Source organism: Cupressus sempervirens, chromosome 5, assembly GCF_028749045.1.
Source record: "Cupressus sempervirens isolate cs-2001-9-10 chromosome 5, ASM2874904v1, whole genome shotgun sequence".
In the NCBI taxonomy this organism is placed as follows: Eukaryota; Viridiplantae; Streptophyta; class Pinopsida; order Cupressales; family Cupressaceae; genus Cupressus; species Cupressus sempervirens.
This window is the reverse complement of record NC_143122.1, coordinates 114330500-114349104: the sequence shown is the minus strand read 5'-3', so window position 1 is coordinate 114349104 and position 18605 is coordinate 114330500.

The window sequence follows — 18605 nt, the reverse complement described above, 5'->3', positions numbered from 1 at the left end:
CACATACGCAAAGATCAAGTTTGACCAAAAGTTGACCTGATTTAACCACCTTTGACTAATTTTGAAAAGAATTTTGAAATAATTAAAAGAAATTATTTAATTAAATAGAGTACTTATTTCTAATTAATTAAACAAATTTATTTAATTAAATAAGAATCCATTCTTAATTAATTAAATGAAGTTATTTAATTAAATAAGAAAACTGTCTCTAATTAATTAGAGATTATTTAATTAAATAGAAAAATTAATTATGAGAGCATATCTCATTTTATTAAATAAATATCTCAACAAATTCTCTCTTCAGTTCAAAAAGGGAAATTTCCAGCTCACTATTGATCAAAAATGAGTTAAATGAGTTAAGTCCTTTCTCTACTCAAATTGAATCAGTTAACTCCTTATTTTACTCAAATTAAATTTGTTAACTCCCTTTAATTTGGAAATCTCCCTTTATGACTGAACTTCACCTTTAATCCTGACCGTTGATTGAAATCGATCTCAACCGTTGATGAATTGTAAGAAATTCTATTTAAGAGACCCTCATCTCTTTATTTTGAAAGGTTCAATGAGAATTTGCATCGAATTGTTGTTGGAATTCATAATCACATTTGCTCAGATTCTCATACTCAAAGATAAAGTTTGACCAAAAGTTGACCTTATTTAACCATGGTTGACTTGAGTTGACTAGTTTCGAAAAGAATTTTGAACTAATTAAATGAAATTATTTAATTAAATGGAGTACTTACTTCTAATTAATTAAACAAAACTATTTAATTAAATGAGAAGCCATTCCTAATTAATTAAATGAAGTTATTTAATTAAATAAGAAAAGTGTCTCTAATTAATTAAAGATTATTTAATTAAATAGAAAAAGTAATTATGAGAGCATATGTCAATTTATTAAATTAAATATCTCAACAAAATCTCTCTTCAGTTCAAAAAGCAAAATTTCTAGTTCACTATTGATCAAAAATGAGTTAAATGAGTTAACTCCTTTTACTACTCAAATTGAATCAGTTAACTCCTTATTTTACTCAAATTAAATCTGTTAACTGCCTTTAATTTGGAAATGTCACTTTATAACTGAACTTCATCTTGAATCCTGACCGTTGATTGAAATTGATCTCAACCGTTGATGAATTCTAAGAAAGTCTATTTAAGAGATCCTCATCTCTTCATTTTGAAAGGTTGAATGAGAATTTGCATCGAATTGTTGCTGGAATTCATACTCACATTTGCTCATATTCACATACGTAAAGATCAAGTTTGACCAAAAGTTATCCAGATTTAACCATGGTTGACTTGAGTTGACTAGTTTCAAATTTTTTTTTGAAATAATTAAAGGAAATTATTTAATTAAATGGAGTACTTACTTCTAACTAATTAAACAAAGTTATTTCATTAAATGAGAAGTCATTCCTGATTAATTAAATCAAGTTATTTAATTAAATAAGAAAAGTATCTCTAATTAATTAAAGATTATTTAATTAAATAGAAAAAGTAATTATGAGAGCATATTTCATTTTATTAAATTAAATATCTCAACAAAATCTCTCTTCAGTTCAAAAAGGAAAATTTTTAGTTCACCATTGATTAAAAATGAGTTAAATCAGTTAATTCATTTTTCTACTCAAATTGAATCAGTTAACTCTTTATTTTACTCAAATTAAATTTGTTAACTACCTTTAAATTGGAAATCTCCCTTTATGACTAAACTTCACCTTTAATCTTGACCGTTGATTGAAATCCATCTCAACCGTTGGTAAATTCTAAGAAAGTCTATTTAAGAGACCCTCATCTCTTCATTTTGAAAGGTTGAATGAGAATTTGCATCGAATTATTGCTAGAATTCATACTCACATTTTCTCATACTCACATACGCAAAGATCAAGTTTGACCAAAAGTTGACTGGATTTAACCACGGTTGACTTTAGTTGACTTGTTTCGAAACGAATTTTAAAATAATTAAACGAAATTATTTAATTAAATAGAGTACTTCTAATTAATTAAACAAAGTTATTTAATTAAATGAGAAGCCATTCCTAATTAATTAAATGAAATTATTTAATTAAATAAGAAAAGTGTCTCTAATTAATTAAATAGAAAAATTAATTATGAGAGCATATTTCATTTTATTAAATTAAATATCTCAAGAAAATCTTTATTCAGTTCAAAAAGGAAAATTTTCAGTTCACTATTGATAAAAAATGAGTTAAATGAGTTAACTCCTTTTTCTACTCAAATTGAATCAGTTAACTCCTTATTTTACTCAAATTAAATCTGTTAACTCCCTTTAATTTAGAAATCTCCCTTTATCACTGAACTTCACCTTTAATCCTAACCGTTGATTGAAATCAATATCAACTGTTGATGAATTCCAAGAAAGTCTATTTAAGAGACTCGTATCTCTTCATTTTTAAAGGTTTAATGAGAATTTATATCGAATTGTTGCTGGAATTCATAGTCACATTTGCTCATATTCACATACACAAAGATTAAGTTTGACCAAAAGTTGACTAGATTTCACCACGGTTGACTATTTTCGAATAGAATTTTGAAATAATTAAACGAAAATATTTTATTAAATGGAGTACTTACTTCTAATTAATTAAAAAAAAGTTATTTAATTAAATGTGAAGCCATTCGTAATTAATTAAAGGAAGTTATTTAATTAAATAAGAAAAGTGTCTCTAATTAATCAAAGATTATTTAATTAAATGGAAAAAGTAATTATGAGAGCATATCTCATTTTATTAAATTAAATATCTCAACAAAATCTCTCTTCAGTTCAAAAAGGGAAATTTTTAGTTCACTACTGATAAAAAATGAGTTAAATGAGTTAACTCTTTTTTCTACTCAAATTGAATCAGTTAACTCTTTATTTTACTCAAATTAAATCTGTTAACTCCTTTTAATTTGGAAATCTCCCTTTATGACTAAACTTCACCTTTAGTCCTGACCGTTGATTGAAATCGATCTCAACAGTTGATAAATTTCAAGAAAGTCTATTGAAGAGACCCTCATATCTTCATTTTGAAAGGTTGAATGAGAATTCGCATCGAATTTTTGCTAAAATTCATACTCACATTTGCTCATATTCACATACGCAAAGATCAAGTTTGACCAAAAGTTGACCAGATTTAACCACGGTTGACTTGAGTTGAGTAGTTTCGAAAAGAATTTTGAAATAATTAAACGAAATTATTTAATTAAATGGGGTACTTACTTCTAATTAATTAAACAAAGTTATTTAATTAAATGAGAAGCCATTCCTAATTAATTAAATGAATTTATTTAATTAAATAAGAAAAGTGTCTCTAATTAATTAAAAATTATTTAATTAAATAAAAAAAAGTAATTATGAGAGCATATCTCATTTTATTAAATTAAATATCTCAACAAAATCTCTATTCAGTTTAAAAAGGGAAATTTCCAGTTCACTATTCATCATAAATGAGTTAAATCAGTTAACTCCTTTTTCTACTCAGATTGAATTGGTTAACTTCTTATTTTACTCAAATTAAATCTGTTAACTCCCTTTAATTTGGATATCTCCCTTTATGACTGAGCTTCACCTTTAATTCTGACCGTTGATTGAAATCCATCTCAACCGTTGATGAATTCCAGGAAAGTCTATTTAAGAGACCCTCATCTCTTCATTTTGAAAGGTTGAATGAGAATTTGCATCGAATTGTTGCTGGAATTCATACTCACATTTTCTCATATTCACATACACAAAGATTAAGTTTGACCAAAAATTGACCAGATTTAACCACGGTTGACTAGTTTTGAATTGAATTTTGGAATAATTAAATGAAATTATTTAATTAAATGGAGTACTTACTTCTAATTAATTAAAAAATGTTATTTAATTAAATGAGAAGCCATTCCTAATTAATTAAATGAAGTTATTTAATTAAATAAGAAAAGTGTCTGTAATTAATTAAGATTATTTAATTAAATAGAAAAAGTAATTATGAGAGCATATCTCATTTTATTAAATTAAATATCTCAACAAAGTCTCTCTTCAGTTCAAAAAGGGAAATTTCTAGTTCACTATTGATAAAAAATGAGTTAAATTAGTTAAGTCCTTTTTCTACTTGTTGGTGCACAGATTTGTCACAGTAGAATTGCCCAACGGAATGTGTGGCAAACCATTCACAACAGTTGGATAGGCCCTTGGTATGTGGCCTTCCTCTGCGTTTTGAGGGGCAGCTCCCTCGTATGATATAATTTTTAAAAGGTTTTTCTATTAAAGATTTAAAACTTCAAAGTTCAAGAGAACGTCATTCAAGATGAATGCACCACAGGCCCTCACGACCTTCTTTGGCAAACAGGATTGATAATAATGGTGATCAAGGACTACGCTTGGAAGCAACCAGTATTATCAAGAACATTTATTAACATTCATAAACACTCACATAATACCATGAGAATGTCTACTACAACGCATAACAATTTTGATTTTAAAATAAGAAACTCAAAGTACATCTCATTTCGTTTCCTTGCACCAAGAAAGCAATAGAGATTTTTTTAATTTCAAAGATAAAAAGTGTACATACTTTACAAAATTTATCCCTCAATCAAAATTTCAGCATTGTGTTCCCTTATTTTTAAAACCAAAAAGTCCTTTTACAAAGTCAAAAGGTGTCCTTATATAGACATAGAGGTTAATAACTACCTCTTCGTGGTTAATAACCACCTCCAAAATATGTAATTTCAGAAGGTTAATTAACCTCAAGAAAATTAACCTATACAAGGAAACTTGTAAAAACAAAACTTTAGCTAGAGTTCCTAAAGATATTTGCATATACAATCACTGATTCCTCTAGCTACTAATTCTATCTACTCGGACACAATTGATCTATCTCAAAAAGCCCTGTAAGCATCTAGGATGATCATCATTGATTCATAGTTTGGAATGAACACATTTTTCATCCTGAGTTTGGCTGTGAAGTATCTATCTTGAATTTCTTCTGACTCCTATTGATAGGCTGAAATGTTACAATCTCCCAGCGTGACTGCAACCAGGCTAAGCTTCATCATAGTTTCAGCATCTGATACACGGTTCTCTATTTCTAAATGAATTTGAACACTGAAGGAATCAAGGAGAAACCGACAATCAACATGCTGAAGATCACTTACTGGCACCCCACCTATGATAGTAGAGATTAATTGATCTGTACTCTTTATTCTCAGTTGCTCCAAAGAAGCTATTAGCTTTTCGAACTCAGTGATCCCTTTCCTGATGTTTATCACCTTCCAACCAACACTTTTACTCCAGATACGTATTTTATTGTCACTTGGATCAGCAATAATTTTCTCAAGAAGTAGGGTGCTCGCATCCAGCTTGGCCATTTCTTTTAATTCATCAGCTACTTTTTGCCAGTTGGATTTATGTTCTTTGTTATTTTCCAGCTCCTTAGAAATTTCCTGTATCTGTGTGATGGCTTTCTCATATATCTCTTTCACTCCAGTTATAAGTTTTGAAGCATCTTCTATCATCCTGTTTATCCAAGCCTCGATCATCATACTATGTGACTTTTGTTGGCCGATTCTTTGAACAACAGTATGATCTAAAATACCATCAAGACCTGTTAGAACTGGTGGAGTGACCACGACTTGGGTATTAGAAGGATTGCTGATTGAATTAATATAAGCTGTCATCATCTGAACTTGTTCTTTGAGTTGCTCTTTGGCTCGTTTCTCTTTCTTTGCCCTTTGCAACATCTGAGTGGCAATAAATTCAAAATTTTGAAACTCTCTTTCCGCATTAGGAGGACCAAGGTCAACCTTTTCTAGAATGAAATTTGATTTAGATGCTTCATCAACATTCTTTTCAACTATAGGCTTGGCTAATTCCACACACAAATTGCCTGAAGTTTTATCAATAGCTAACCTAGACATCACCTTGGTCTTTTTCACAATAGGAGGCTTCTGAAGAATGCTGGAGATCATATCAAATGGAGGTGGGACCATTTGTAACACTTTCTTTCTCTTCTGAAGACTATCCTGGAACTACGAATGTGTAATTTTTGAAGCTTGTACATCACCTGTTACATTTTCAGCAACCATCATTAAGTCTTCTGAATTAGATAATGGGTTATCTAACTGTGTGATATCTATTATTGACATATCAGGAGGAGGGAGACTCAAATTAGGAATCACTGTATCATGAGGGGATGTAACAGGGACATGCGATTCAACAATTTGAGGAGTTCTTTGATCTTTTTCACTGGATTCATTCCATTCGTGATTCATTCTACCTTTCATTCTTGTCCTTTTTCTTTTGACTGTAAACCTATCCGGCTGGTTCAGATCTTCTTCCCGATCTTGAGCACCTGTATCCAGTTGTTATGTCGTCTCAATAGAAGTTGCCTCTATCGCCATTCGAGGCAATTCCCCTATATTATTTCTCTTCTCCTTATTTTGAGATTCACCAGTTGCTTTTTCGGCTCTGACTTTACTGATCTAGTCTCTTGTTCTTTTAAGAACATAGGAAGACCTCTCCTTCAAGCTTTTCAATTCAGGAATTGACCAATCAATAGGAGGGAGCTCTAGCAATTCAATTTTCTCATAATAGTAAGGATCGACCAAAGAAACCTCATCATCATCTACGCCTATCACATCAATGTCCAACTTGAAGTCTATTACCTGTCGTACTGTAAGCTGCATCCAATCTCTCTTCCTGACTTCGAAGTCATTTTCACAATCCTTCAAAAAGTCTTCTAGAGCCGGGAAGTGACCAAGACTGGGATTTAACTTTAATTTATTCACTGCATAGCCCTTACTGTCATAAGGGAAACACATCATGTAAGGATGCAAATTTATTGTGGCAATAGATCTTTCAATGTTCCTGGCATCTGATGCAGTATCACAACTATAATATCCGATGCCGATAGGAAAAGCTATTTCATCTATCCTCCTGTTCCAGAAAAGTTTATTGATTTGACTAATTTTCCTGCACATTTCAATTAAGACTAATTTATCATCAACAAATCTCGGTAACATCAGCGGACACCCATCATAGGCAGCTAACTGCATATAAGTGAACTTCGAGAATTGTATGAAAACACTTCCATATTTTTGTACTTTCATCGCTGCTTCTGGTGAAATCCTGAGTCCAATGTTCCCCTAAATTTCCCTTACAATTAGCATGGTGAATGCATCATTCACTCTTTTGAAATGGTGCAGGCTATTATCATACTAAATTTGAGGAAGATGATTGTAAATGATGGTTGTGTCATCATAAATGCCCTGCTTGTTAAGTCCTGGCCAACTTTTGGTACTTGCAATAGCATAAAAAAGTTATGAAGTCATATAAAAGTAGTCATTTTCTTGAAGTCCCATGAGCTGTCTATGTAGTGAATCGCTGATAATTTCAGCCCAATCAATGTATTATTTTCCTTCATAGACCATATTAATAAATAGAAACATCCAACCTTCGAACTCATGTGAATCCTGAAGACCAATGATCTTGCTCAACAAAGTTACCATATTCGCCACATCTTCTTTCAGTGATGATATGTGAATGGATTTTCCTAGTTGAGACTTTCCTCTTCTTGGTTGGAAGAACCACGATCTTGCCACAGTATTTAAACATTGAGTTTGATTGGTAGTAAAATATTCCTTGGTAGTTCTTAGATTAATGCTGGCATATTGCATCCTAGTGGGCAATCAAAAAATGATAGCAATAGAGGCAAGGTCCAGACGGACAATTGCTTCATTGTTCGGTGAAAGAACTTCTCTAGTGTTGGGATGATAAGCCTTCATGCATTCCAACACTAATTCTGGGCACTGTATAGAAATGGGATGTCCGCCTACTTGAGCCAAGCCACTTTCCAATATATTTCTAGCTAATGGAGTCTTTTCTTCATTCACAAGAGATGACCAGAAGTCTTGAAGGCAAACATTTCCTAAAATGGTATCACCGATATCTAGAAGCGTACTTCTTAAAATAGGAGCATAATTTAGCCTTTGATACTTGTGCTTCATGGTTTGATTTCCAATCCTTTTCTCAAATATGCCAAGTTACAAAGAAAATGAGAATGCTGATCCGAACTTGGGTGACTTAATGAGTGAAGCTTCCAAAGCTGCAGGTTAGGAAAAAGTATTTCATTTTGTTAAACATTTTGCCAACACTCTGTATGTTTGGTTTATGTTCACCACCCTTTTAATTTTGGCATTGTATCAAACAAGTCAGGAGCAAATCTCAAAAATTTTGAACATCTTCCATAACTTGACCATCAACCTGACAATATATTATTTAAAATTTCTTTAGATTCAAGGCTCTCACCATCTCGAAGCTACAGTCCTATCATGCTTTCCTCCCGTTTTGAATTATGAACTAGATAGCCACCTTCCACCAATCAAGCTATGGCACCAACGTTATCATTTATTTCAGGCCTTCCAAGCTTCACCAAAGTTCCCACATTTATCATCTATTTCATTTTAATGTCTATGGAAACTCTCTATTTTTCTCATCATCAGAAAGGCAGAAGAAACCCCAAAATTCATGAAAGCGTACAAGTTCTCAGCTCTGATAGCATACGTTTCTACTTCCCTTGACTGTCACCGCTCATAAAATGCTTGAAGCTAATGCATGACACAAGCACAAAAATGTCTATTGTGAGTTAAGGTGACTACCATCAGGTTTATCCGCTTGGTGCGGTTGGATTAGTGATAGAGTAGACGGGGTGGCATATAAATGCTTTATCCTGCTAGCATGAAGTGAATAACGCACTTATCCGTGCACGCCACAACATTCTAAAGATCTTCATGGACGGATTATTTTATAATCTTATTATCCAATGAATGTACAACATCAACAAAAAGTGAAAGACATTTATCTTCACCAAATGTGACTTGCAACGAGATCATTTTTCTTGCTCACACGCAGACAATAGCGTGTTGCTTTCTAAAACTTGAAACTTGAAGTGGTAGCCATGTACTGTTGACAGAAAACATTTGCACATTGTGGGAGCATTTCAGTTGCAATGGTCTATGCTATCTGCACAATCCACCTTGTTATTTGGAGGGTTATAGACTCCCACTTTCATTGAAACTAGTTTGGTTTCTATTGATCACATTTACTATTCATTCAGGAACCGAAATATGCAATCAAGAAACTTCCCATTATTTATAAAATTTAAATTGCCTTTCACCGCCCATGGTGAATTATCAGGGACTCCCATTTGATTCATTTCTATTGTTGCCAATCGCCTTTATGTACATATTAGAGTTTTCATGAAAGAACTTTGAACAGGTTAATAACTACCTTATAGAGGTTAATAAAAACATGTTTTTAATGGATATCATTAACCTTGTGGGAGGTTAGGAAAGACACGTTTTTAGTGGTTAACATTAACCTTTTTAAAGGTTAGGAAAAACATGTTTTTGGTGGTTAACATTAACCTATTGAGAAGTTAAAGGTTAAGAAACACGTGTTTGGGAGGCGATCATTAACCTTTTATAACTTGACGATCAGAAGTTGGATTTCAACAATTTCAAGTGTTGTGCAGAGCTGGGAACAAGCCGGGGACATGGAAGTTTAGAGACACAGAAAATTTGGAGATAGAATGGCCAAATAAAGTTTTAAATATAAACCATGGCTCATAAAATCAATATCAACCGTTGATAAATTCCACGAAAGTCTATTTAAGAGACCCTCATCTCTTCATTTTGAAAGGTTGAATGAGAATTTGCATTGAATTGTTGCATGAATTCATACTCACATTTGCTCATTTTCACATACGCAAAGATTAAGTTTGACCAAAATTTGACCAAATTTAACCACAGTTGACTAGTTTCGAATAGAATTTTGAAATAATTAAACAAAATTATTTAATTAAATGGAGTACTTACTTCTAATTAATTAAAAAAAGTTATTTAATTAAATGAGAAGCCATTCCTAATTAATTAAATGAAGTTATTTAATTAAATAAGAAAAGTGTCTCTAATTAACTAAAGATTATTTAATTAAATAGAAAAAGTAATTATGAGAGCATATCTCATTTTATGAAATTAAATATCTCAACAAAATCTCTCTTCAGTTCAAAAATGGAAATTTCTAGTTCACTATTGATAAAAAATGAGTTAAATCAGCTAACTACTTTTTCTACTCAAATTGAATCAGTTAACTCTTTATTTTACTCAAATTAAATCTGTTAACTCCCTTTAATTTGGAAATCTCCCTTTATGACTAAACTTCACCTTTAATCCGGACCGTTGATTGAAATCGATCTCAACCGTTGATAAATTCTAGGAAAGTCTATTTAAGAGACCCTCATCTCTTCATTTTGAAAGGTTGAATAGGAATTTGCATCGAATTCTTGCTAGAATTCATACTCACATTTGCTCATATTCACATACGCAAAGATCAAGTTGGACCAAAAGATGCCCAGATTTAACCATGGTTGACTTGAGTTGACTAGTTTCGAATAGAATTTTGAAATAATTAAACTAAATTATTTAATTAAATAGAGTACTTACTTTTAATTAATTAAACAAAGTTATTTAATTAAATGAGAAGCCATTCCTAATTAATTAAATGAAGTTATTTAATTAAATAAGAAAAGTGTTTCTAATTAATTATAGATTATTTAATTAAATAGAAAAAGTAATTATGAGAGCATATCTCATTTTATTAAATTAAATATCTCAACAAAATCTCTATTCAGTTCAAAAAGGAAAATTTCCAGTTCACTATTGATCAAAAATGAGTTAAATCAGTTAACTCCTTTTTCTACTCAAATTGAATCAGTTAAATCTTTATTTTACTCAAATTAAATCTATTAACTCCCTATAATTTGAAAATCTCTTTTTATGACTGAACTTCCCCTTTAATCCTGACCGTTGATTGAAATCGATCTCAACTGTTGATGAATTCCAGGAAAGTCTATTTAAGAGACCCTCATCTCTTCATTTTGAAAGGTTGAATGAGAATTTGCATCGAATTGTTGCTGGAATTCATACTCACATTTGCTCATATTCACATACGCAAAGATCAAGTTTGACCAAAAGTTGACCAAATTTAACCACGGTTGACTTGAGTTGACTAGTTTCGAAAAGAATTTTGAAATAATTAAACGAAATTATTTAATTAAATGGAGTACATCTAATTAATTAAACAAAGTTATTTAATTAAATGAGAAGCCATTCCTAATTAACTAAATGAAGTTATTTAATTAAATAGGAAAAGTGTCTCTAATTAATTAAAGGTTATTTAATTAAATAGAAAAAGTAATTATGACAGCATATCTCATTTTATTAAATTAAATATCTCAACAAAATCTCTCTTCAGTTCAAAAAGGGAAATTTCCAGTTAACTCTTTATTTTACTCAAATTAAATTTGTTAACTCCCTTTAATTTGGAAACCTCCCTTTATGACAGAACTTCACCTTTAATCCTAACTGTTGATTGAAATCGATCTCACCCATTGATGAATTATAGGAATGTCTATTTAAGAGACCCTCATCTCTTCATTTTGAAAGGTTGAATGAGAATTTGCATCAAATTCTTTCTGGAATTCGTACTCACATTTTCTCATATTCACATACGCAAAGATCAAGTTTGACCAAAAGTTGACCAGATTTAACCACAGTTGACTAGTTTCAAAAAGAATTTTGAAATAATTAAACAAAATTATTTAATTAAATGGAGTACTTACTTCTAATTAATTAAACAAAGTTATTTAATTAAATCAGAAGCCATTCCTAATTAATTAAATGAAGTTATTTAATTAAATAAGAAAAGTGTCTCTAATTAATTAAAGATTATTTAATTAAATAGAAAAAGTAATTATGAGAGCATATCTCATTTTATTAAATTAAATATCTCAAAAAAATCTCTCTTTAGTTCAAAAAGTTAAATTTCTAGTTCACTATTGATCAAAAATGAGTTAAATCAATTAACTCCTTTTTCTACTCAAATTGCATCAGTTAACTCCTTATTTTACTCAAATTAAATCTGTTAACTTCCTTTAATTTGGAAATCTCCCTTTATGACTAAACTTCACCTTTAATTCTGAACGTTGATTGAAATCGATCTCAACCGTTGATGAATTCCAGGAAAGGCTATTTAAGACACCCTCATCTCTTCATTTTGAAAAGTTGACTGAGAATTTGCATTGCATTGTTGCTAGAATTCATACTCACATTTGCTCATATTCACATACGCATAGACCAAGTTTGACCAAAAGTTGACCAGATTTAACTACAGTTGACTTGAGTTGACTAGTTTTAAAAAGAATTTTGAAATAATTAAACGAAATTATTTAATTAAATGGAGTACTTACTTATAACTAATTAAATAAAGTTATTCAATTAAATGAGAAGCCACTCTTAATTAATTAAATGAAGTTATTTAATTAAATAAGAAAATTGTCTCTAATTAATTAAAAATTATTTAATTAAATAGAAAAAGTAATTATGAGAGGATATTTCATTTTATTAAATTAAGTATCTCAACAAAATCTCTCTTCAGTTCAAAAAGGGAAATTTTCAGTTCACTATTGATCAAAAATGAGTTCAATCAGTTAACTCCTTTTTCTACTCAAATTGAATTAGTTAACTCTTTATTTTACTCAAATTAAATCTCTTAACTACCTTTAATTTGGAAATCTCCCTTTATGACTAAACTTCACCTTTAATCCTGACCGTTGATTGAAATCGATCTCAACCATTGATAAATTCATGAAAGTCTATTTAAGAGACCCTCATCTCTTCATTTTGAAAGGTTGAATGAGAATTTGGATTAAATTGTTGCTAGAATTCATACTCACATTTTCTCATATTCACATACGCAAAGATCAAGTTTGACCAAAAGTTGACCAAATTTAACCAAGGTTGACTTGAGTTGACTAGTTTCGAATTTTTTTTTGAAAATAATTTTAAAAAATTATTTAATTAAATGGAGTACTTACCTCTAATTAATTAAGCAAAGTTATTTAATTAAATGAGAAGCCATTCCTAATTAATTAAATGAAGTTATTTAATTAAATAAGAAAATTGTCTCTACTTAATTAAAGATTATTGAATTAAATAGAAAAAGTAATTATGAGAGCATATCTCATTTTATTAAATTAAATATCTCAACAAAATTTATCTTCAGTTCAAAAAGAGAAATTTCCAGTTCACTATTGATCAAAAATGAGTTAAATCAGTTAACTCTTTTTTCTACTCAAATTGAATCAGTTAACTCCTTATTTTACTCAAGTTAAATCTGTTAACTATCACTAATTTGGAAATCTCCCTTTATGACTGAACTTCAACTTTAATCCTGACCATTGATTGAAATCGATCTCAATCGTTAGTGAATTTCAGAAAACTATATTTAAGAGACCCTCATCTCTTCATTTTGAAAGGTTGAACGAAAATTTGCATCGAATTATTGCTGGAATTGATACTCACATTTGCTCATATTCACATAACCAAAGATCAAGCTTGAACCAAAGTTGACCAGATTTAACCATGGTTGAATTGAGTTGACAAGTTTCGAAAAGAATTTTGAAATAATTAAATGAAATTATTTAATTAAATGCAGTACTTACTTCTAATTAATTAAACAAAGTTATTTAATTAAATGAGAAGCCATTTCTAATTAATAAAATGAAGTTATTTAATTAAATAAGAAAATTGTCTCTAATTAATTAAAGATTATTTAATTAAATAGAAAAAGTAATTATGAGAGCATATCTTATTTTATTAAATTAAATATCTCAACAAAATCTCTCTTCAGTTCAAAAAGGGAAATTTTTAGTTTACTATTGATAAAAAATGAGTTATATCAGTTAACTCCTTTTTTTACTCAATTTGAATAAATTAAATCCTTATTTTACTCAAATTAAATTTGTTAACTCCCTTCAATTTGAAAATCTCCTTTTATGACTAAACTTCACATTTAATCTTGACCATTGATTGAAATCGATCTCAACCGTTGATGAATTCCAGGAAAGTCTATTTAAGAGACCCTCATCTCTTCATTATGAAAGGTTGAACGAGAATTTGGATCGAATTGTTGCTGGAATTCATACACACATTTGCTCATATTTTCTTACGCAAAGATCAAGTTTGACCAAAAGTTGACCAGATTTATCCACGGTTGACATGAGTTGACTAGTTTCGAAAAGAATTTTGAAATAATTAAACGAAATTATTTAATTAAATAGAGTACTTACTTCTAATTAATTAAACAAAGTTATTTAATTAAATGAGAAGCCATTCCTAATTAACTAAATGAAGTTATTTAATTAAATAAGAAAAGTGTCTCTAATTAATTAAAGATTATTTGACTAAATAGAAAAAGTAATTATGAGAGCATATCTCATTTTATTAAATTAAATATCTCAACAAAATCTCTCTTCAGTTCAAAAAGGGAAATTTCCAATTCACTGTTCATCAAAAATGAGTTAAATCAGTTAACTCCTTTTTCCACTCAAATTGAATCAGTTAACTCCCTTTAATTTGGAAATCTCCCTTTATGACTAAACTTCACCTTTAATCATGACCATTGATTGAAATCGATCTCAACCGTTAATGAATTTTAGGAAAGTCTATTTAAGATACCCTCATCTCTTCATTTTGAAAGGTTTAATGAGAATTTGCATCGAATTGTTGCTGGAATTTATACTCACATTTGCTCATATTCACATATGCAAAGATCGAGTTTGAGCAAAAGTTGACTAGATTTAACCACGGTTGACATGAGTTGAGAAGTTTTGAAAAGAATTTTGGAAGAATTAAATGAAGTTATTTAATTAAATAGAGTACTTACCTCTAACTAATTAAACAAAGTTATTTAATTAAATAAGAAGTCATTCCTAATTAATTAAATGAAGTTATTTAATAAAATAAGAAAAGTGTCTCTAATTAATTAAAGATTATTTAATTAAATAGAAAAAGTAATTATGAGAGCATATCTCATTTTATTAAATTAAATATCTCAACAAAATCTCTCTTCAATTCAAAAAGGAAAATTTCCAGTTCACTTTTGATAAAAAATGAGTTAAATTAGTTAACTCCTTTTTCTACTAAAAATGAATCAGTTAACTCCTTATTTTACTCAAATTAAATCTGTTTACTCCCTTTAATTTGGAAATCTTCCTTTATGACTGAACTTCACCTTTAATCCTGACCGATGATTGAAATCGATCTCAACCGTTGATGAATTCCAAGAAAGTCAATTTAAGAGACCCTCATCTCTTCATTTTGAAAGGTTGAATGAGAATTTGCATCGAATTTTTGCTAGAATTCGTACTCACATTTGCTCATATTCACATATGCAAAGATCAAGTTTGACCAAAAGTTGACCAGATTTAACCACGATTGACTTGAGTTGACTAGTTTCGAAAAGAATTTTGAAATAATTAAACAAAATTATTTAATTAAATGGAGTACTTACTTCTAATTAATTAAACAAAGTTATTTAATTAAATGAGAAGCCATTCCTAATTAATTAAATGAAGTTATTTAATTAAATAAGAAAATTGTCTCTAATTAATTAAAGATTATTTAATTAAATAGAAAAAGTAATTATGAGATCATATCTTATTTTATTAAATTAATTATCTCAACAAAATCTCTTCAGTTCAAAAAGGGAAATTTCCAGTTCACTATTGATCAAAAATGAGTTAAATCAGTTAACTCCTTCTTCTACTCAAATTGAATTAGTTAACTCCTTATTTTACTCATATTAAATCTGTTAACTCCCTTTAATTTGGAAATCTTCATTTATGACTGAACTTCACCTTTAATCCTGACCGTTGATTGAAATCGATCTCAACCATTGATGAATTCCACGAAAGTCTATTTAAGAGACACTCATTTCTTCATTTTGAAAGGTTGAATGAGAATTTGCATCGAATTGTTGCTGGAATTCATACTCACATTTGCTCATATTCACATATACAAAAATCAAGTTTGACCAAAATTTGACCAGATTTAACGACGGTTGACTTGAGTTGACTAATTTTGAATCGAATTTTGAAATAATTAAACAAAATTATTTAATTAAATGGAGTACTTACTTCTAATTAATTAAACAAAGTTATTTAATTAAATCAGAAGCCATTCCTAATTAATTAAATGAAATTATTTAATTAAATAGAAAAAGTAATTATGAGAGCATATCTCATTTTATTAAATTAAATATCTCAAAAAAATCTCTCTTCAGTTCAAAAAGGGAAATTTCTAGGTCACTATTGATCAAAAATGACTTAAATCAGTTAACTCCTTTGTTTATTCAAATTGAATCAATTAACTCCTTATTTTACTCAAATTAAATCTGTTAACTCCCTTTAATTTAGAAATCTCCCTTTATGACTGAACTTCACCTTTAATCCTGACCGTTGATTGAAATCGATCTCAACCATTGATGAATTCCAAGAAAGTCTATTTAAGAGACCCCCATCTCTTCATTTTGAAAGGTTGAATGAGAATTTGCATCGAATTGTTGCTGGAATTCTTACTCACATTTGCTCATATTCACATACGCAAAGATAAAGTTGACCAGATTTAACCACGGTTGACTTGAGTTAACTAGTTTCGAAAAGAATTTTTAAATAATTAAATAAAATTATTTAATTAAATGGAGTACTTACTTATAATTAATTAAACAAAGTTATTTAATTAAATGAGAAGCCATTGCTAATTAATTAAATGAAGTTATTTAATTAAATAAGAAAAATGTGTCTAATTAATTAAAGATTATTTAATTAAATAGAAAAGGTAATTTTGAGAGCATATCTCATTTTGTTAAATTAAATATCTCAATAAAATCTCTCTTCAGTTCAAAAAGAAAAATTTCCAGTTTACTATTGATAAAAAATGAGTTTTAAATATTAACCATGGCTCATAAAATTAATATCAACCGTTGATAAATTCCACGAAAGTCTATTTAAGAGACCCTCATCTCTTCATTTTGAAAGGTTGAATGAGAATTTGCATCGAATTGTTGCGTGAATTCATACTCACATTTGCTCATATTCACATACGCAAAGATTAAGTTTGACCAAAATTTGACCAGATTTAACCACAGTTGACTAGTTTCGAATAGAATTTTGAAATAATTAAACAAAATTATTTAATTAAATGGAGTACTTACTTCTAATTAATTAAAAAAAGTTATTTAATTAAATGAGAAGCCATTCCTAATTAATTAAATGAAGTTATTTAATTAAATAAGAAAAGTGTCTCTAATTAACTAAAGATTATTTAATTAAATAGAAAAAGTAATTATGAGAGCATATCTCATTTTATGAAATTAAATATCTCAACAAAATCTCTCTTCAGTTCAAAAATGAAAATTTCTAGTTCACTATTGATAAAAAATGAGTTAAATCAGCTGACTACTTTTTCTACTCAAATTGAATCAGTTAACTCTTTATTTTACTCAAATTAAATCTGTTAACTCCCTTTAATTTGAAAATTTCCCTTTATGACTAAACTTCACCTTTAATCCGGACCATTGATTGAAATCGATCTCAACCGTTGATAAATTCTAGGAAAGTCTATTTAAGAGACCCTCATCTCTTCATTTTGAAAGGTTGAATAGGAATTTGCATCGAATTCTTGCTAGAATTCATACTCACATTTGCTCATATTCACATACGCAAAGATCAAGTTGGACCAAAAGATGCCCAGATTTAACCATGGTTGACTTGAGTTGACTAGTTTCGAATAGAATTTTGAAATAATTAAACTAAATTATTTAATTAAATAGAGTACTTACTTTTAATTAATTAAACAAAGTTATTTAATTAAATGAGAAGCCATTCCTAATTAATTAAATGAAGTTATTTAATTAAATAAGAAAAGTGTTTCTAATTAATTATAGATTATTTAATTAAATAGAAAAAGTAATTATGAGAGCATATCTCATTTTATTAAATTAAATATCTCAACAAAATCTCTATTCAGTTCAAAAAGGAAAATTTCCAGTTCACTATTGATCAAAAATGAGTTAAATTAGTTAACTCCTTTTTCTACTCAAATTGAATCAGTTAAATCCTTATTTTACTCAAATTAAATCTATTAACTCCCTATAATTTGAAAATCTCCTTTTATGACTGAACTTCACCTTTAATCCTGACCGTTGATTGAAATCGATCTCAACTGTTGATGAATTCCAAGAAAGTCTATTTAAGAGACCCTCATCTCTTCATTTTGAAAGGTTGAATGAGAATTTACGTCGAATTGTTGCTGGAATTCATACTCACATTTGCTCATATTGACATATGCAAAGATCAAGTTTGACCAAAAGTTGACCAAATTTAACCACGGTTGACTTGAGTTGACTAGTTTCGAAAAGAATTTCGAAATAATTAAAAGAAATTATTTAATTAAATGGAGTACTTAATTCTAATTAATTAAACAAAGATATTTAATTAAATGAAGTTATTTAATTAAATAAGAAAAGTGTCTCTAATTAATTAAAGATTATTTAATTAAATAGAAAAAGTAATTATGAGAGCATATCTCATTTTATTAAATTAAATATCTCAACAAAATTTCTTTTCAGTTCAAAAAGGGAAATTTTCAGTTCACTATTGATCAAAAATGAGTTAAATTAGTTAACTCTTTTTTCTATTCAAATTGAATCAGCTAACTCC